This window comes from Macaca thibetana, chromosome 15, assembly GCF_024542745.1.
Source record: "Macaca thibetana thibetana isolate TM-01 chromosome 15, ASM2454274v1, whole genome shotgun sequence".
In the NCBI taxonomy this organism is placed as follows: domain Eukaryota; kingdom Metazoa; phylum Chordata; class Mammalia; order Primates; family Cercopithecidae; genus Macaca; species Macaca thibetana.
The window spans coordinates 67,502,275-67,523,832 of record NC_065592.1 but is presented as its reverse complement, the minus strand read 5'-3'; positions in this window follow the sequence as shown (position 1 = coordinate 67,523,832).

The following is a 21,558-nucleotide window of genomic DNA, read 5'->3' as shown; positions in this document are numbered from 1 at the left end:
GTCTTAAAGTCAGATAGTGTGAGTCCTCCAACATTGTTCTTTTGTAGGGTAGTATTGTCTATTATCGGTACTTTTCATTCATATGTAAATTTCAGAATTAACTTTTCCGTTTCCACCAAAAAAGAAAAAATACCTTTTTGGATTTCATTGGGATTAAACTGAATTCATAGTAAGTAGCCTTTTTAATAGTTAATTTGTAAAACCCATTTCTTGCTCAGAAAGCCTCATCTTCTAATCTTATTTAATTTTCCCAAAAGTGTCTTGTTTTTGAAAAATATGTATAAATGTCTCAAGCCAGATCAGAACTTATTTTGAAAATCTTGGAAATCATCCAATCCATTTTAAGCAACTCTGCCTTGAAAAAAGAAACCTCTTCTCGATAATTTAAGTCTGTGGAAAGATTTTTTCTGACATTAAAAAATGCACATACTTATGAGAAGCAACCCATACCTTCAAAAATGTTTCGGGAGCTTTTCTTAAAAATACTGATTTCCATTTCATTTAACTGTTAGGTACTAAATACGTCTCCATAGACTACGTTTGATGGAACAATACTTCCTAGTTATTTTCATTATGTTTAAATTATTAAAAATTAAAAATGAATTCATTTTTCTTTACCTCTTACTCTATCCACTTTAATGATACATTCACAATACATACGTACAAAATGTTTGAAAAACCACACACCTGTCACATTCTACTTTTCATATGTTTTCAATCTTAGACATATTCTGTCTTGTTTCTTTCCACATGAGATATTTCACTATGAAATACACGAAGAATTGAAAAACTTGAAAACTATGACAAAAGTTAAAACGTAAAAACAAAGTCTTAATTATTGTTATATCCCTACACTTCTTTCACATATCTTGCTCCATAGCAGTGAAGTATGTTGAAGGGATTCAACTGCCCTGTCTCCCCGATATTCCACCCACTGTACCCCAACTTCTCCCCAGTTGTAAGCGACTGAAATACCTGGACGGTAGCACACAGTCTTTCAGCTTTTCAAATCCAAAGAGATGAGAGCTTTAAAATCAAGGAATGACTGGCTATAGTATTGAGAGGTGGCAACGTGCTAGCAGCCCCGCTCTCGGCGCCCCCTCGGCCTCCGTGCCCACCCTGGCCGTGTTTGAGGAGCCCTGCAGCCCGCCACAGCACTGTGGGAGCCCCTCTCTAGTCTGGCCGAGGCCGGAGCCTCCTCCCTCTGCTCGCAGGGAGGTATGGAGGGAAAGGCGCGGGCGGGAACCCAGCTGCGCGCGGCGCTCGCGAGCCCGCGCGAGTTCCGGCAGGCGCAGGCGCAGGCGCGGGCTTGGCGGGCCCCGCACGCAGAGCTGCTGGCCGGCGCGCCGGCCCAGGGCAATGAAAGGCTTAGCACCCGGCCGGCACTGCGCTGGAATTCTCACCTAGCCTCAGCTGCCTCCCCGGGTGGTAGGGCTCAGGACCTGCAGCCCGCCATGCCCCAGCACCCGCCTCCGCCGTGGGCTCCAGCGAGGCCCAAGCCTCCCCGACGGGCGCCGCCCCCTGCTCCGTGATGCCGCGTCCTATCGACCGCCCAAGGGCTGAGGAGTGCAGGAGCGGCTTGGGACTGGCGGGCAGCTCCGCCTGCAGCCCGGGCGCGGGATCCGCTAGGTGAGGCCAGCTGGGCTCCTGAGTCTGGTGGGGACTTGGGGAACTTTTATGTCTAGCTAAGGGATCCTAAAGGCACCAATCAGCACTCTGTGTCTAGCTCAGGGTTTGTAAATACACCAATTGGTACTCTGTATCTAGCTAGCATAGCAGGGACTTCGAGAACTTTTCTGTCTAGCACTCTGTGTCTAGCTCAAGGATTGTAAACGCACCAATCAGCACTCTGTCAAAACGGACCAATCAGTTCTCTGTAAAATAGACCAATCAGCTCTCTGTAAATTGGACCAGTCAGCAGGATGTGGGTGGGGTCAGATAAGGGAATAAAAGCCTGCTAGAGGCAGCAGCAGCAGCCTGCGGCATTTGGTTTTCTTTTTGTGGAAGTTTTGTTGTTTTCGTCTGCAATAAATCTTGCTGCTGCTGTTTTTTTTTTGGGTCAATGTAGGTTTTATGAGCTGTAACAGGGCGAAGGTCTGCAGCTTCACTACTGAAGCCAGTGAAACCAGGAACCCACTGGAAAGAAAGAACAAACTCTGGACACACACCGTCTTTAAGAACTGTAGCACTCACCGCGAGGGTCCGCGGCTTCGTTCTTGAAGTCAGCGAGACCAAGAACCCACCAATTCTGGACACAATATCCCAATGATTCTAAGAGACCTAGAGCTGTAACCACATAGTTTGAAAATTAGCCTTTCTGTTGTAGGTGCCATGTGCTGGAATTACCAAGGAACACAAAAAATACAGCTTGCATATTCCTCACCGACTAAAACATTTGTGATTCCTATATTTCTTTCTTCATAAAATGTGTTTTTCCTGTTTCTGAAATTAGCATGCATTGAAAAGTCTGTGCTAAAGTTTAACATAGTAACTAGTGGTCTTCCAGTAAATCAGAAAAATACATAACTTGAGATTACTATACGAAACCAATACCTCAAAGCTTGCAACCCTAGACCTATTTCGGGAGTAGGGTAAAGACTTTATAAAGAAATTAAATCACAAAAACCCACGAAACAAATGATTCACAGTTAAGGATATTTATGAAAATGTTTTATGATAGGTAGGATTATTTATGTTGCAATATTAAACAAAAAGCCCGGACAGCACAATAAAACATATGTACAACTTAAACTTACACTAAAGCATTATTATATCCTGATTAAGAGTGCAGAATTCAATAGAGCCAGGTTCAAATCCTACCTCTGCCCTTTATTACCTGTGTGACATTAGGAAAGGTATTTAATCACTCTGAACATTTCCTCATAAGAAAATGTGGAAAATTACAAAATTCACAAGGATACAAAATTTACATAAATATGAAGCTTGTAAAGGAATTCCTGGCATGGACTATACCCTTACTGAAAGTATTTATGACTACAGGGAAAATAGCTAAACTAAATCAGACCAAAAAATCTGTAATGAAGTTTTTTCTCTTCATTACAGAGTTTTGCAATTCATAATGTTTAAAGTGGACATACTCTGTTCCAATAATCAGGTAAATAAAGTAAAAATTTAAAAACAGATCTAAATGCTTATAGGCCAATGGAGCAGTTACAGATAAGCAAAAGAAAATAACTGCTAAAAGGTCCTCATGCAAATCCAAGAGTCATAGACCAGTTATCAAAAAACAGCCCAGTCAGACCACTCTTCTAATTGTCTGTAAGAAATGTACCATTCAAAGCAAGTGGGTAGCTGGAAACATCAGGACAGAGGGCCATCGCTATTATAATTCTGTATGCAGAGGTTTGAAAAAGCACATATAGTTAATTCAAAAAAGGGATTGGTCCATACGTTCTACAGCAAGAGATGATGTTCTTGCATATTACACACCACTGGCAATTCCAGGATCCTGGCACTTCCTAATATAAGCATACCAATAAGGGTGATGGAAATAAACCTTTATGCTTATAGTTATTAGTTTGTTTTATGATTCCATGATAACAAATATTTTTAAGTACAAAACGGTTAAAGGAAACGTTATAATAAAGACCTTGCTAGAAAGGTATAATAAAGCACTATAGTACTAAACCGTGTATCATGGCAGTTAAGAAATGCAAAAAGTACCAGTTTTAACAGTATGTAACTGTTTGCATATATTGTAATTGTATAATTCCTAATAAAGTAAAGGTCTGTTAAATTTATACATAAAGAATGAATCTAATGCTGCAATTTGATAACACTTTAAACTACACCCATGAGGAAATAAGTTTCTTGGAAAAAGACTATATCTTAATATTTTCTATTTCTTTAGTGCTAAACAGCTGTTATGTATATGCAGCAGGTATAATTCTGCAATCTCATATTTAGGTGTCAATAATTACTACACTTTATTTTCTTTAATTAACTTAAATTTGACTCCAAGCACACATTTGACAACAGGCTGTCTGGAAATTCAACCTCGAATGGTAATGGGACTTCCTTTCTTGTGCTCCAAAGTCACAATGACTACAGCAGTTTAGGAGATTGGGTGGGGTGGGCCATGGGGAATAAGCAGGCACCCATCTTCTGGAAACACCGGCAGCTGCTGAGATGCTGATAATGCAGGTTCTCATGGTCGTCTTTGCTCCTGTGTCATTCTGCCACCTATGAGCTTTCGCCCAGGATGGAAAGCTCAGAGCCAGGAGGCCACTCTCCCATTCAGGTCCCCTCTGATGTTTGGCTGCCACAAAATCCCTCCGACTAGAAGAAACTGGTTTTGGGCTACTCATTTCCTTTGCGTGATATTGCCCTTACTTTAGGTATAGAATAAAATTTATGTTTTAACCATTGAAAAAAAAACACTGCAAATTATCCTTTTCTCTCTCTCAATAAATTCTGACTTTCTACTGCCTGGATAAGATGTCAAAACTTCTTTATTGAAGCACAAAGACTAAAGATTAATTTTCTACTTTTAAATTAATAAAATTCTTAAATCTCCACTCCTTTCACCTTAACACCCTACACCACCCAGATGAGGCAGGGAGTTGCCCTTGGGCACCAAGGAAGTCACATACATGGAAAAGCAAAGAGGAACAGGACGCACGTCTTTGTAATCTGTCATGACTTTTCTCCTACTATCTCTGCCAGAACCAGTTACATAATTTACAGAGCGAACTGCAAAATGAAAATATGGGCCTCTTTTTAAAAAATTATTAAGAATTTCAAGACAGTGACAAGAGAGCATTAAACCAAACACCAGAGCCCTCTAAAGATAGGGCCCTGTGTCACTGCACAGTTCACACACCCCTGCAGCTGGCCCTGGCTACTGCCTTAGTTCATGTCCTTGTCACCATGGTTATTATTCAGCTGCCTCCTAACTCATGTCCTTCTTTAGATTTTCTTTCTTCAGAATCATCCTATGCTAGTAAGCTGTATACAAGGTATCTATAGCAGACCTCCAGTTCTCGGATCTTCCTGATTAAACCCACTAATAAGTCCCCCATGGGGTCATGTCCAAGTTATAAATGTGGAGTTCAAGGTGCTCTTTGGTCTCACCTCTACTTGACCCCTCATCTCCGTCTCTTTCCCCTTCCTGGTTCACACTCTATGCTCCACCCAAATGGGAACATGCAATACTATTTAGGTATCAGAGATGCAATTTTCACACTAGAGAAAAAAGGGAAGATAATGCTGGACCGTGCTACACAGGAAGCTTTAATTTCAGGTTGTTAGTAGCGTATCCTTTCAGAAAACACATAGCTACCAGTTATGCTCATTTGTCAGCACAAGAAAGCTACAGAACCAGAAAACACGATGATGTTTTAAATGTGCTTGAGATTCGTAGCCAGTCTCGATGTCACTATTTCTAGTCCTGCTATAGCACAAATTCCCAAATGTTCTAAAATTTAGAGATTTCATCACTCATGTATCCTTTATTTGTTTCCTAATCCTTTGAGCCTTTTTTTTTTTATTGTACACTTTCTGTATGTCAGGTGCTTTGACAGGTACTAAGCCAGAAAGATGAACAACAAACAAAAAATAAAAATGAAAAGAGATAGCATCTATTTTCAAGCAGGTCATAGCCTAAGTGTAATCAATAGGTTAAAGAAGCAGTTATAATATCCTATACTATGGCTATCATGTTGAGCAATGACTATGAGTCAAGTTCAGCTTGGAGGGTTTCATATATGTTATTGCTAATCTCACAAAACTTGGGCATTCACATTCCTATTTAACAAATGGGAAAGAGTATAATAACTTGCCATAGAAAGAAGGTTATAAGCTAAGATTTACATCAAAGTTTGGTTCCAAAGCTTCATTCTTTCCACTTCGTTATGCTGTGCTTTATATATACTGAGAATGGTGCTCTAAAGCAGGTGCACACACAGAGATGTGACCACCAAGTTTGCCCCAGGTTACCCAATAGGCTGGACAGAAGAGGATAAGAAGTGATTGGCCTGGTGGACAAAAGTGTAGGGTAAAGGAATGGCTGCCAAAGAAGAATACTTTGCCAGACCCCAAAGAGCAGCGTATTTTGGAAACTGTGAGGTCTAGAAGGAAAGAATCCTTATGTGGGGAATTATGACACGAGAAGCCATAAACTTAGACAATGGGCTTTGCGGGCCAACTGAAGAGCTTGAAGCTTTGTTCAGTAGCTGATAAGGGACCATTGAGGGGACTTCAATGGGAAATAACACATTAGGTCTGAATTTTAGAAAGATCTTTCTGGTACCAATCTGGGGAAAAGATCGAAGGAGAAAGACCCCAGAGGTAGGAAGTTCATTCAGCAGACCATTGTATATAGTATTGGTAAAAATGAAGAAGACCTGAACAAGTTAGTGGGAAGATGGATAAAAAGAGGCAGCCTATTTTAGGAGATGTAGATCAAGAAGTGACATTTGGTGATGAATTAAATCAGAATTTTGTGGTAAGTGTGAAAAAGGAATCTAAGTAGACCCCTGAGGATTTCTAACAAATATTTGAGTGGTTGGTTCTTTAACCCAATTATTCACAGTTCCAAGTGAGTAGATCTTTGAAATTGTATCTTCTGTTATAAACTTCTATTTAAGAAACCACAATTACCTCCTTCTTCTTTTTTTTCTTTTTTGATAGACACAGGTACAGGGTCTCAATCTGCTGCCCAGCTGAAATGCAGTGGTGTGATCATAGTTCACTGCAGCCTTGAACTCTTGGGCTCAAGCGATCCTCCTTTCTCAGCCTTCCAAGTAACTGGGACTACAGGCACCCACAACCATGCCCAGCTAATTTTTCAAATTTTTTGTAGAGACAGAGTCTTGCTATGTTGCCCAGGCTGATCTCCAACTCCTGGCCTCAAGCAATCCTCCCACCTAGGCCTCCCAAAGTGCTGAGATTACAGGCCTGACCCACTGCACCCGGCCCCATTACCTTCTTCTACTTTTCTTCTGGATTGAAGCAAATCTTTATTCCCTCTTTTCTTGAATCATATGGTTTTGTTGTTGTTGTTTCTTTTATAGTGGAAGAGCCCATTTGAGCTCAATAATTACTTATGGATATGGTTCCTTTCTTCTCAATTATTCTCTAAGAAACCAGGTGCTATTCCAGGATAAAATATTTCACAGTGGGTGTTCATCTGTCTCCAGGATTTCCCCCCTCTCCCAGCCAGGTCTGGATTTTATTGATCAGTAACAAAGTAACTTACCTGTGCAGTGTAAATAAACATAAAATTTTACTTTTGTAAAAATAAGGAACCAACAACTTTCAAGAACTGGGTTGGCTAAGGCTCAAGCCAGTTTCTATTAAACAAGGATTCATCTGGTCACTTGAATTTCTTACTCACCCTCTGGAGATATTATGTATGATTGGATTCAGACAGTTTGCACAACGCAGTGGATTAGCTAATTGCTCCTCTGCCTACTATAAGCACAATTGGCTACATTGGTTGAAAAACCAACCCAGGGAATAGGCTATGAAATTGGTATTGAAGCTTTGGCAGCAGACTAAGTGATCAAGATACTGAATGCAAAGCTAAAACACAAAGCACAGCTTGTTTGGTTTGGTTTGGCTTTTTTAACAGTAATTTCTACTGGCGGAGACAGATGTTTCTTGAAGTGGCAAGAGATTTGCAAAGCAGAATGTTCTACTACTTACTGTAATTGCTTTATTAATATTGTATGTGTTTATGGCTTCTATCTTCTGGCTTGTGGCACCTCTTACTTTAAATGACTTTGGGTTTCCTGATGACTGGCAGTTAATCTTGACTTCAGAGATCCTTTGAGTCACACATCCGGCTTTGCTCCTGTATAGTGAATTATTTCGTATGAAGCCGAATTCTTGTTTGCGTTTATTACTCTTGGAAGCCCTCAAGGGGCACTGAAACATCATCAGACAGTGGTCCTATATATGTGTGTATGTGTATATACATATATACACAGACATACCCACACATACATACACACACATATACACACAAATATATACACACACATATACACACACATATATTATACACACACATATACACACACACACACATATATATATACACACATGTACATATGAAAGGGAACCTCTGGTTAGCTGAGAAGTACACACTCAGTTACACACCCTACAACAGAATGGACTTATTTTATCCCTAGCCAAGTTTTAGGCTTAATGTCAGCTACAGTATCATGAGAAGGAGCTAAAATATTCTAATCCAGCATCTTGAAAAGACTGGGTCAGTTTGGGGGAGTTAAGTTTGCAATAGACATATCCTAAAATAACCTCTCTTTTAGTGCTTCATTTATTTTGCTTTGAAAGTACAGACTATATTGTAATTATCTTCCAATGTGTTACTAAAAAGAAGAAAAAAGAAACTAATAAGGAAATAAACCAACAAATGAAAATTAAATTTGGAGTTGAGATTTTTCTGAGCAGATTTGTTAGTTTGTTCAGTGGCTATCGAATTTCTTTTCTCCCTCATCTGGCCTGTCAAAGTGGCTTTTAGCTTTTCCAACATATTCACTCAATAAGCTCTTCTTCTGTAGTGTGCCTACTTACTGAAGTTTCCTGGATAAGGAGAAGGAAAGGGCTTCGTCTGGGGAATTTTAGTCGGAGATTTGTGGTTGCCATCATTACTGTGATTTGTTTCAGGTCTGCCCCTAATGACAGCTTTTGGTTTAAGTCTAGGCACCATCCAGCCACAGGCGGTAGGGATATGTGGAAAAGGCAGGAAAGTCTCCCCAAAGATCCTAATTACCGAGTCATTTCTGAAAACTGCTGGGACTTCCTTGTGAAACCAAGTAGCAGCAGAGGGCTGAGCCGTGCATTATGTAGTCAACGTTCTGCACCATGTTGTGACAATAAAATTCCCTTGGGCAAACACAACTGGAGGCCTTCATACTCCATTGGTGAAAAAGAAGCATCTTTGTTTAATTCATGTCACTAGGAGAAAGCCTACTCGATATTTAATTTTAATCTAAAGTGTCACATTTTTTCCATGCCCACAAATAGCCTGCCAGTTATGCATAATTCATTGTAGTGGACAAGACCTACATCAGTTTTAGAGAAAATGCTGTTGAGAGATACGGTGTAGCAGCCAACATAGTCATCTCCCCGGGAACATTGGATTAAGGTATTTTCAAGCCGATCAATGTAGATGGTTTATGTATAGACAGAAATTAGTTGGGGAGAAAAGGAAAAACACTAAAGTAGAGTAAAAACATGTAGATTTTGGAATACACCCTTCACGAGAAACCTAAATAAGTATAGCTTACAGCAAATCACAGACAATCTTTCTGTATTTCAGATTCTTCATCAGTGCCACTGGCCTTTCTTTCATAATGTGTGCGAAATGGCTTCTAGAACAATGAAAGAGAAAGAATCAGAACTGTGCATATACGTCCAAGATACTGCATTATTGCTGCATTTCACTTGCAAATATTAAGAAATTTGAGCCAACATTGGCTTTTTAACTCTCATGATTTAAAAGTGTCAAATGATAAGGAATAACTAGAACCTATATTCAACCATGACAAATCCACTATCACCTGTTTTTGTCATCAATAAGCAACATCCTCCCCCTCCACAAAACCTAATCTAATTTCTCTGCTTAATGCTATTTTAATGCTACTTTGCCAATAAAAATTTTTTTAAACAAGTGGGGAAAAGTATCTATAGAAGTTACATTTCATGTATGTAAGCTAATAACATCTTGCAGGTAAACAGAGATTACTTATAAAGTCCAGGTTAACATATAATATTATTAAAATACTACCATTCCCTCAAGCTGTTCAACTGTACAATCCATCTGACACATTAACATACTGCATAGTTAAAAAGCTGCACTTGCTACATTTTTCCCAGATTTTTGTTTCATTTAAAATATTATGTACAAAAAAAGTCATGTTCAAGATACTGCTTATCCACAACACCCCTGAAGTGCTTTGACAGCTATATGATTTTTTTTTAAGTAACAGAGGCATGTATACATGCATTTGTTCCTCCTTAATAATTCTTTTTATCACTTACCAATGTTTTCTTTCACTTTTCCTTATGGTTAGCTCTTATGTTGTACATTTTTTCTTTGTGGTAACGAACCTTCCAAATGGATGCCACTCACCAGAAGCTACCTTTCTTACCTCTGACTATTTTACATGTGACACCTTCCTGACCCACAGTAAAATTTCTTTCATTAAAAAAGGAGAAAAGGAAAGGAAGAAAAAGTAACTCACAGATATTCTTGCTCCAATTTCTCATTTTCTTCAATTCCATGATGTGCAATTCTCAAGAATCTAATATTCCTTGGGCTGATCAGGATTCTCTTTCAATAAAACCACAGGAGGTAGCTGTTGGGCACAGAAACTAAATGTCATGAATTCAGTGCCCTGCTCCTTGGCAGGAAATTCTGGCTGCATGGTTTTTATGTAATTTTTTTTACCTCCACTGCCTTATTGTGCTAACAAAAGTTAGACGTAATAACTAGTATATTTTCACACTGCAGTTAATGATTGTAATAGTATAAGGTAAGAGGATAAATACTTATTAACACAAAAAAGTACAGTATAACCAACCCTACAATGAATAGAAAAAATTATTTCAGCAGTTAATGAAAACATGGATACATTTGACAGAATTACTTAGGGGAAGAAAATCGCTTGCAGGCCTCCTGAAGGCAAATTAACTGGGTGTGTCCACATTTAATCCTTTCAAGACCGTAAGTCTAATTGCTGTAAACTGCCACCTTTCTTGCCTCCTATCCAAGTTTGAGTAGGCACCCACTGGTTCTATCTTACCTTTTGGTAGCTAATTTGAGTTTCTCTTCCCAAGATACACCACAATGTCTGCGTGAGAAAGGAGGCTAATAATGCCTTCCTAGGAAATTCTAGATTCTGTTTCCTGGGGTTAACTGTTGATCATATAATGGACAATCAGAGAAGTAGCCATTTGGATTAAGAGGGACAAAGGGAGCAGCTATAGATAAAACAGGAAAAAAAGACACTTTCAGCAGATATTCCACAGATTATCTAAATTCATTTTTTATTCTAAATTAACACTTTCACTTAACGTCTTTTGATGCAACATTGTCATATTAACTTGCTGGCTAGGCTTATTAAATAAAACTATCCATCTATCTGTCTGTCTGTCTGTCTGTCTATCTATCTATCTATCTTTTAATGAGATTTCCATGATCATCTTCTTCCTTGCTGATCTAGCCATTGACAGCTTTCTCTGGAATATATAGAATATATTATCACAAGGAGAAGGCACTCATGATATTTAGGGAACTAATCCATCAAACCTCAGAAGGGTAAAGTAATCTTAGTTAGATGCATTAGAAGTAATTTAATAAGATTAGTAAATTGGCAGTCTAGGGCTCGAATCTGAAACTATTTTATGAGAAATGTCATGAAAGCAAAGAAATTCTCGTGAGACAATTGACTTATGAAGGAGATTAATTTTATAGTTCTTGCAATTTGAGATGAATCACTTAACTACTCTAGCCCTCAGCTAAATCATAGCATCAATAAAAGAAGAGAACAGGGTTTGCCAAGGTGACTAAAACTCTAGAATTATTAGATTTAGGTTAAATTTAAACTTGTGATTATTATTGAAGAAGGAACAGAAAGACTTAAGAAAATGAGAGCATAGATATATCATTTTGGAGTCTGTGATAATATAGACTTTAGCAAAGTAGATTTCAGTAAGTTCAGAGTAGAAATATGCAGGATTCTATGGCCAGAGAATTTAAAAATTTCACAGGAAAGATGGGAGAAGTTAATATTTCCAAGCAATCACAGAAAGGAAGAAAAAGGAAAGCATGTAAGGAGCTATGTCACTTGGAAGCAGACATGAAAACAATATTTGTATAGCAGGGAGCTTATTGGGTATACAAGGGGTGATGCTGCCTGTGAAAGACAGCAGGAGAAGGAAGCAGATTTGAGCAAGAAAAACCATCAGATCACAATGCAGATATGACCCTTGTGAAAAGAAACCAAAAGGTGCAGGATTGGGCAGGGGGCCTCCAACAAACTCTCAGCCGGCCCAACCAGAGCTGCAAACAGAAGACTGCTAACGGGAGGTGTCCTCCAAAAATGGCCACGTCCTAGGACTGGCTGGGAATACAGGTTCAGTCATTGGCTGGAGACTTCCCAGAAAATGGCCTTGACTGAAAAGCTGAGGTGGATCCCGGAGGCACCAACAGTAGAGACTGTCAGGTAATTATCCTCCTTGCCACTAAATGACAAGTATTTCTTTGCCTGCTGCAAGAATTTCCTTTTAGTACAGATGTCTCTTTGCACGTTATGCGAGTATTCTACACACTGCATGTACAAGCTAGATGTTTAAAAACCCATAAAATAACACTAAAATAAGAATATATTTAAAAGATGGAAGGAACATTATTAACAAAGGACCAACAATGAATGGCACAGGCTTATAAGAATCACACCAAGAAGACTGAAGAGAAAGGCTTGTAGAAAATATTAAACAAACAAAAAGAAGGGCCTTTAACAATGTTCTGCTAAAAACAAGAAAGAAAAACAAACAAACAAAGAGCTTGTAATTTATGGAGTTATGTAACAAATGATGGACTCTGAATTAACTCCCTTTCTTATGGTGTCTTATTTACTAAAAAGCAAAAAAACTGACTGATGCTGTGTGCTGTGCCTCATGCCTGTAATCCCAGCACTGACAGAGAGAGAGAGGAAGAAGAAGAAGAAGAAAAAGAAGAAGAAGAAGAAGAAGAAGAAGAAGAAGAAGAAGAAGAAGAAGAAGAAGAAGAAGAAGAAGAAGAAGAAGAAGAAGGAGGAGGAGGAGGAGGAGGAGGAGGAGGAGGAGGGGGGGGAGGAGGAGGAGGAGGGAGGAAAGGGGAGGGGAGAGGAGAGGAAGGGAGGGGAGGGAAGGGAAGGGGAGGGAAGGAAAGAAAGGAGGAAGGAAGGGAGGAAAAGAGGAAGGCAGACCAAATGCTTAAGAATAGAAATGTAGAGGCAACTAAAGCAAAATATATAATAAAAAGGGCTACAAAATGACTCAAATGTTCTAAATAAATTCTGTCTCTGGATCCAGATTGTTGATGTTGAACAGAGGAATTTTTCAAATCATGATTAGTTATCTTAAAGGAATATTTTTAAAAGTGAGAGATACTAGAGGATAAGAGAAATCAATATTGCAGCATTATTTTCAAAAAAGAATAAAATATATTGTATATGTCACTATCATCCAATAGAAATATACTGCCAGGCAAACCTGATTATAAATTTGTAGTAGCCACATTTTAAAAAGGAGGTAAAATTAATTTTAATACTATATTTTAATTAATCTAATATATTTAAAACATTTTTTCATGTAGTCAATAATGAGATTCTTTTACATTATTTTAATACAAAATCTTGAGAATTTGATGTATATGTTATTATAAGATATCTTAATTCAAATGCTAAATTTCCATTATATATAGTTGATCTCCATTTATAATTCATAAAATTTACAGTTGAAAAAGAAGATTCACAAACTCAAGTTGTTCCAAACATGCTTAAATGTTTTCCAATAAGCGAATCAAGTAGTGAAAAACCGTTTTCCTTTAATATGCACATCTTTATTGACAGCACTTGTCATCCTTAACCAAATTGATTTAACTGATAAGCAAAGCATATCAGTTTTGAAGTTAAATCTGTCCAAATTAATAAATACACTAACTCTTACATCGAGTCAGTATTATTAAGATTGATACATTAGAGAAATTAAAAAAACAACTCTATTATCAACATAAACAGAATTAATCAATTTTTTTCTTGTGGCTTTTAAATTATAATTTAATTAATCTTTGAGATTATTAACAAAAAATTGTATTATAGAGGCAATTATTTGGTGGCTATGGGCAATTTTTGTAAAATATCTTATCTTTTCCTCATCATTGTATAACAAAATTTCGATAACTAAAACACCAACTTTTTTGTTACCATATATACATCTAAAACTGTTTTTTTGTTTTTGTTCAAAAATTTAAGCCATTTTTTCACTGATTAAAGTTACAACCTTAGCTCCTATTAAAAATCATTTTACAATGTTTGGTTGGAAATTTAATTCTGATTTCAGGTGACTAGATTCAGCATTCATGTATGAATATTAAAAGGAAAGTCTTATGTAGTCCACTAAGTGTTTACCAACAATGACTCTTAACATTGCCCACTTTATTATCTGTAGTTATTTTTAATAAAATTTTTATTTTGGAGTAACTTAAGATTTACAGAAAAGTTGCCACATTACAGAGATTTCCTGCATACCCCTTGCTCAGCTTCTCCTAATGCCAACATCTTAGTAACCATGACATATTTGTCAAAACTAAGATATTAACATTAGTTTGATACTATCAACTAAACTACAGACTTTCCAGTTTTTCCATTAATGTTCTTTTTCTTCTCTAGGTTCCACCCAGATACCACATTGCATTTGGTCATCCTGTCTAGTCAGTCTGCTCGGATCTGGGATGGTTTTTCAGTCTTTCCTTGTTTCTCATGACTTTGAAGGATACTTTGAAGTGTGCAAGGCAAGTATTTTGTAAAATGTCTCACAGTATGAGTTGCTCTGATATTTTCTCATGATTATATTTGGGTTATGGGTTTGGGAGAAAATACCACAGCATCCTCATTGCATCATATCAAGAAATATATATCAATATGACTTATTACTAGTTATTTTAAACTTGATTCTATAGTTAAGGTGGTGTCTGCTAGTCTTCACTGTAAATTTACTATTTTTCCCTCTCCATATTCTATGTTTTGGAAATAAATCACTACATCCAATTCACACTCAAGGGTGAGGGAATTAAGCACCACTTCCCAGGGAGTATCTACATATAACATCTGGAATTCTTTAAGGAAGATTTACTTCTTATGCTCCATTTATTTATTCAATCACTTAATATCAATATGGATTCATTGATATTTATTTTATTGTTTTGATTACAATCTAATATTATTGTATTTTCTTGCTCAAATTGCTCCAACTTCGGCCATTGAAAACTATTTTTAGGTTGACTTCTCTGTCCTTTTGACATACCCCCATTCTTTGTGTGTGTCTATTTCTTACTTTCTGGCACTACAATATGCTCCAGGCTCATCTTGTATTTTCCCTGTACAAGCCATAGAATCAGCTATTTTTCCAAGATCCCTAATTATGTTTATTGGAGAATGATATTTAGAAAGAAAATTTGGCTGGGCACGGTGGCTCACACCTGTAATCCCAACACTTTGGGACATCAAGGTGGGTGGATCTCCTGAGGTCAGGAGTTCAAGACTAACCTGGTCAACATGGTGAAACCCCGTCCCTACTAAAAATACAAAAATTAGCTAGGCATGGTGGTGAGCGGCTGTAATCCCAGTTACTCGGGAGGATGAGGCAGGAGAATTGCTTGAACCTGGGAGGCGGAGGTTGCAGTGAGCCAAGATCGCACCACTGCACTGCAGCCTGGGCAGCAGAGAAAGACTCTGAAAAAAAAAAAAAGAAAGAGAGAGAGAGAAAGAAGGAAGGAGGAGGAGGAGAAGTAAGAGGAGGAGGAGGAGGAGAGAGAAGAAAGAAAGAAAGAAAAGAAAGAAGAAAGAAAAAAGAAAGAAAGAAAAAAAAGAAAGAAAGAGAAAGAGAAAGAAAGAAAAAGAAAGAAAAAGAAAGAAAGGAAAGAGAGAGAGGGAGGGAGGGAGGGAGGGAGAGAAAGAAAGAGAAAGAAAGGGAGAGAAAGAAAGAAAGAAAAAGAAAGGGAGAGAAAGAAAGAGAGAATGAAAGAAAGGTTGGTTCTTGGTGCTTGGTATGCTCACTGCTCCTGGAGAGTCACTGGTTCAAGACCTTCTCAACAGACAGAGAGACATAGAAAATATGTGTGTAATACCAGTCCATGTATGTACATATATATCAAATCAGTTCTGTATCTATTATCTACCTACATACATATACAATTAAAATCAAAATAAGCCTGATGCAGATATCTCAGGATCTAGTCCAGCATCACAGTGTTTGGTCTAACCTGTCTCCACTGGCTATTCAATAAATGGTGCTGAGATAATATATGTAGAAGATTGAAACTGGACCCTTTCCTTATACCATATACGTTATACAAAAATCAGCTCAAGATGGATTAAATACTTAAAAGTAAAACCCCAAATCTATAAAAACTCTGGAAGACAACCTAGGCAACACCATCCTGGACACAAGAATGGGCAAGGATTTCATGACAAAGACCCCAAAAGCAATAGCAAGAAAAGCAAAATTTGACAGGTGGATCTAATTAAACTTAAGAGCTTCTGCACAATAAAAGGAACTATCAACAGAGTAAACAGACAACCTACAGAATGGGAGAAAATATTTGCAAACTATGCATCCAACAAAGGTCTAATAATCAACAAATTTATAAGAGAAAAACCAACAACCCAATTAAAACATGGGCAAAGGATATGAACAATCTAGTTTAAAAAGACATACTATGTGGCCAACACACATAGGAAAAAAGGCTCAATATCACTGAGCATTAGAAAAATGCAAATCTAAACCACAAGCAGATACCATCTCACACCAGTCAGAATGGGTATTATTAAAAAGTCAAAAAAATAACAGATACTGGAGAAGTTGTAGAGAAAAGGAAGCACTTATACACACTGATGGTCGAAGTGTAAATTAGTTCAACCATTGTGGAAAGCAGTATGGTGATTCCTCAAAGAGCTAGAAGCAGAACTACCATTTGACACAGCAATGCCAATACTGGGTATATACCCAGAGGAATATAAATCATTCTACCATAAAGATACACGCAAGCGAATGTTCACTGCAGTGTTACTCCAAATAGAAAGACATGGAAGAAACCTAAATGCCCATCAATGACAGACTGGAAAAAGAAAATGTGATACACATACACCATGGAATACTATGCAGCCATAAAAAGAACAAGATCATTTCCTTTGTGGGAACATGGATGCAACTGGAGGGTCCTTAGCCAGCTAACACAGGAACAGAAAACTAAATACCACATGTTCTGACTTATTAGGGTGGGCTAAATGATGAGAACTTAAGGACACAAAGAAGAAAACAATAGACACTGGGGGTCTACTTGAGGGTGGAGGGTGGGAGGAGGGAGAGGTGCAGGAAAGATAACTATTGGGTCCTGGGCTTAGTACCTGGGTGATGAAATAATCTGTACAACAAGCCCCTATGACACAAGTTTACCTATGTAACAAACCTTCACATGTACCCCTAAAGCTAAAATAAAAGTTTTTTTAAAATAGAAAAAAAAATCATTGGAACTGAATCAATTCATCGACACTGACAAGAACAGCGATACGCTTGTATACAGTACTAGAAAAGATGCATGCATACCACATGCATAGTACTATACGCTACAAGATGCAATGGGTAGAGTGAAATGAAGGACTAAAATTGTATTACATTGAAAACTGTTATTTACACTGCTTCAGTGTTTAAAATTCAATTAAATTTAGTTCCTCAGCCACCTAAACTGTATTTCAAGTATTTGCTATAATGACAAATTATTTTAATGAGATATCTTCACAGGCACAAATGAAGGAACCCAGGGTGATGGTGTGTATGCCATGTCACTGTTAAACTCCCTCTCTCAACCTGGCGAACTGCGAGAACCCAAAGCTGGCTCTCAATAAGAGCTAAAACTGACTCCTTGTTTCCTTGAAGTGTAAGTTTCTGAATTCACTAAACATTCCCCCAAACATCAGAAACAGAGGCACCCCTCTCATTTTAGAACAAACAAATGCATTCGGGAAGAATAAATATCACTGCTTCTAAGAAGCAAAGATCATTTTTTCAGTGGATGTGGTAATGTGATAACTACTTAATTTGTGTAATTATACGGAAATCTTTATTTGACAGAAATTTATCTGTGAGTAGAGGATGGAGAAAATGTTCTGGCTGACCACAGACAGAGCCTGGGGCAGGGGGCAGGTGTGACCATGGCCTCATGGATCTCAAATCCTTGGTCCAGACTGGCAGGAGCTGGTTGAAACAGGCTTCCTAGGAGCACGAAGTACATTGCCTCAGTTGCTCATCCAGGAACCTCACAGCTTTCTTGTGTTTTCTGACCCTGCCTGTGACCTGCATGTTGATGCTTAGAGCATTCGAACCCTCAGAGCCTGCTTGACTGTGAGATGTGGCCTGCAACCCTTTACTTTACTCAAGGAAGGAGGGAGCTCTGTCATCACAGGGAATTCTATATTTGTGGTCTGCTGAGCCCCTGAGTTACTCTTTGAGTGAACTTTGTTTTCTTGCACTAACTCCATGCACAAATGCACAAGCCCCAGTTTCTTTCTTAGGTCTGGCCAATGATGGTCTTGTTCTGCTAAGTTTCAGCTCAGAGTGTTTGGTTCAGTTCAGAGCTGAACGCTGTCTTGGCCATGGAGCTTCCTGCCCCTTCCCTTATTTCCATAGATGAGGCCTCTAAAACAAACACCTCATCCTTTTTTTTTTTTTTTTTTTTTTTTTTTTAATTTTACTCTTCAGTAGAATCTCTGACAGGAACTGTGTGTCTTTTTCCCAGATGTTTCTGCCAAACTGTTCCTCTCTTTGGGTGGGGCTCCCCTGTTCCTCTCTTTTGTTGGAATTCTCCAATCCTGTTTAATTTCTTCTTCAAGCCTCTCTTGAGTGTCTCATAAGCTCCTTGCTCCCTCTTGAATTAGAAAGACATTCTTGTCCTGTTTGCCATTCTCCCAGTCAGAGGGACCTCAGTAAGCCTTTGGGCAAAATTAGAGAGGGTCCCTTTCATAGCAATTTGGCTTTCTCCAGCCAAAGGTGGGTGCAGGGAAAGAGCCAACCATATCAGGGGCTGAAATTTTTGTGACCACTTTTCTCCCTGATCTGCTTGAGGGATTCTTCCGGGAGCTTTGCATCATTGGCTACAGAGTTAATCCTTAAACTATAGGTAGCTGAACAATGAAGGAAAGAAAGTGGCCAGATTGCTCACCTTCAAAAGCCTTTTGGGATTGAAATGTAGGAACCCCACCTCTGGGGCTCCCAAAACTAAATAATATGGACTTCCAGAAATCATTGAGGACTCACATCAAGGCAGGTAAGCCCAAGAGAGGTATTGTGATATCCCTGATACAACCAGGGTGCCAAATGTATGATTTTCAAGTAGCTATGGGACTTCCCAGGGTGGGACAGTGTACAATGGGAAGAAATTTATGAGGAACACACAACCACGATGAACCTACATTGATTGAACTGCTCCATCTTTTTGCTCAATGTGTGTTCTGGGTGTTTTCAGGATCCTGCTTGTGTGGATTCTCCCTTAGTCCTGTTGATAAGTCACAAGTGAGTGAGGTGCCAAGCCACATTTTGTCTCCTCTTGGAGGTAGCCCCCAACCCATTCACTAGATAGCTTTCTGAGTCCTTTAGTAAGTTGTATTTTGAGCCCTTCCTGAAGCTATGCAGGAGGTCCTTGCCCAAGTCCTTCCATTGGTAGGATTTTGCTGGGTTACTCAAATGAAACATCAGTAGGATGGAAGAACATCAAATGAATCAGTGGCATCCATGGTTGGGTCAATGTAGATGAGAGGTTAAGATCCCAAGAGAATGTGAAGTCAGATAAGGACATAGAGTCCAAAGAAATGTAAAGTGAATATGTGAAATAGGTTGCAGAATCTATGTTCTGGGTATAGAAGGGAAAAGGCAAGTGGTGGGCCTGGAAGATGGACCAATGTAGAATCCAGTGTCAAATGGGGCTCTGGGGGAAGAAAGGCACTCAGTGGCAGTGGTGAACAAAAAGAAAGTCAGAGGATGGCTTGGTCAGAGATAGGGTGGAGACCAGAAGTAAGAAGGTCAGAGTGAAGGATGCCTCAGTGAAGCCCAAAGGTGACAGGGAGAGAGCAGCATCAGTCTCCAGCTCCCCACACAACAGAATGTCCACCTCCATGGCTGCTCCATCGCATCTTTCAGAGCAAGGATTTTACTGTAACTGCTCTGGAAAGCAACCCTGGAAAGAAGCTTATGCGAGTGCCTCCAGGAAGGATAAATACAAAGATTATCCAGACATAGAACAGGTTCAGGCAAGCCTGACAGGTGTCACATCCTCTGTATCATGATATCCTTTTTTCCCTTGCCCCAAGTCTTGCTCTCATGTCTCCTTCCCTATGGATTCTCTCTCTCAGATCAATGCCAGGCTGTACTGGGTCCCTAGAATTACACAAGGCAAGCTTGGAAGAGAAATATAGGAAAAAATGTAAAATATCAATCACATTTTTGTAGAGAAACATTCAGTGTCGCCATGGAGCCTTTCAAGAGAGTTCTTTAGCAGAGAAAGTAGGAGCATGTGTTATATCAGATGAAGGAAGGAGCAAGGGATCTTGTAGGCTGTAGAGTGAAATTTTCCACTGGAAATAGACTCTTTCAGGTTAGATTCTGAAAACCCAAGGAATCAAAATCAAAGAATCAATATCAGCAATAGTGAGGCTCACATATGTACAGTGTGTTACAATTTACAAAGTGTTTCCACTCCTTATCCCAGGTGGTTCTCAAACAATCTTATGAGATTTTCAGGCAAGGTGCTCTTCTGGAAAAGGATCCTGAGACTCAGGGAAGTTAAATGACTTATCCAACAATAGCACACAGAATATCTGCCTCCAAATACTCATTCCACTTGGCTGGTCCACAGTGCCCAGATATTTGGTCAAACATTATTCAGAATGTTTCTATGAGAGATTTTTTGGTTGAGACTAACATTGAAATTGGAGGACTTTGAGTAAAGCAGATGATTGCTCTTCATAATGGGGACAGCCCTCATTCAATCAACTGAAGGCCTGAATATAACAAAAAGCTGACCTACTCCTAGAAAGGATTTCTCCAGAAAATGGCATTCAGACTCAAACTACCTCATCTTTCCCCTGAGTCTCCAGCCTCCCAGCCCACCGTGCAGATTTGGACTTGCCAGGCTTCATAATTGTGTGATCCAATCCTTTAAATAAACCTCTTTACATAGACACACACATCCCATTGGCTCCATTTCTCTGGAGAACGCTAACACACACTGCATCTCATGCCACCACCCAGTAAGCAAGCTGTGTTGTCCAAATCCACCATTCTCTCATTCCTATGGATAGTCAGAACAAGGAATCTAAGAATTCCCTGGGTTCTGCTTTTCTTCTTATGGACCCCTCTTCTGATGGATCCTGAGAAGGACTTTCTCTAAAAACTGAAATCGTCAGAGATTGTGAACATGGGTCTTCGTGGAATGGAGATTTTAAGGTTAACCCTTGGAAAGCGCAGAGTTGAATAGGCAGAACGTTAGTTGTTACTATTCCACCTTTGGTCCTTTTCCTGGCTTGCTGCATTGATGCTGAAAGACAAGAAAAGAATGAAGAATCTTGGACTTAATTCTCACTCCCCTCTCTTTTGGCAAGCTGTAGACATTCGTTATTCATGAATAATATGCCTTTCTGGATTGCATTAATTAAGATCAGTTTTCCTTCCTTGTTATTCAGTTTTTAAAGTGCATAAAATAATTTTCTATTGTTCCTTCTCTGGAAAAACTCAAATAACAAAGATATCCTGCAT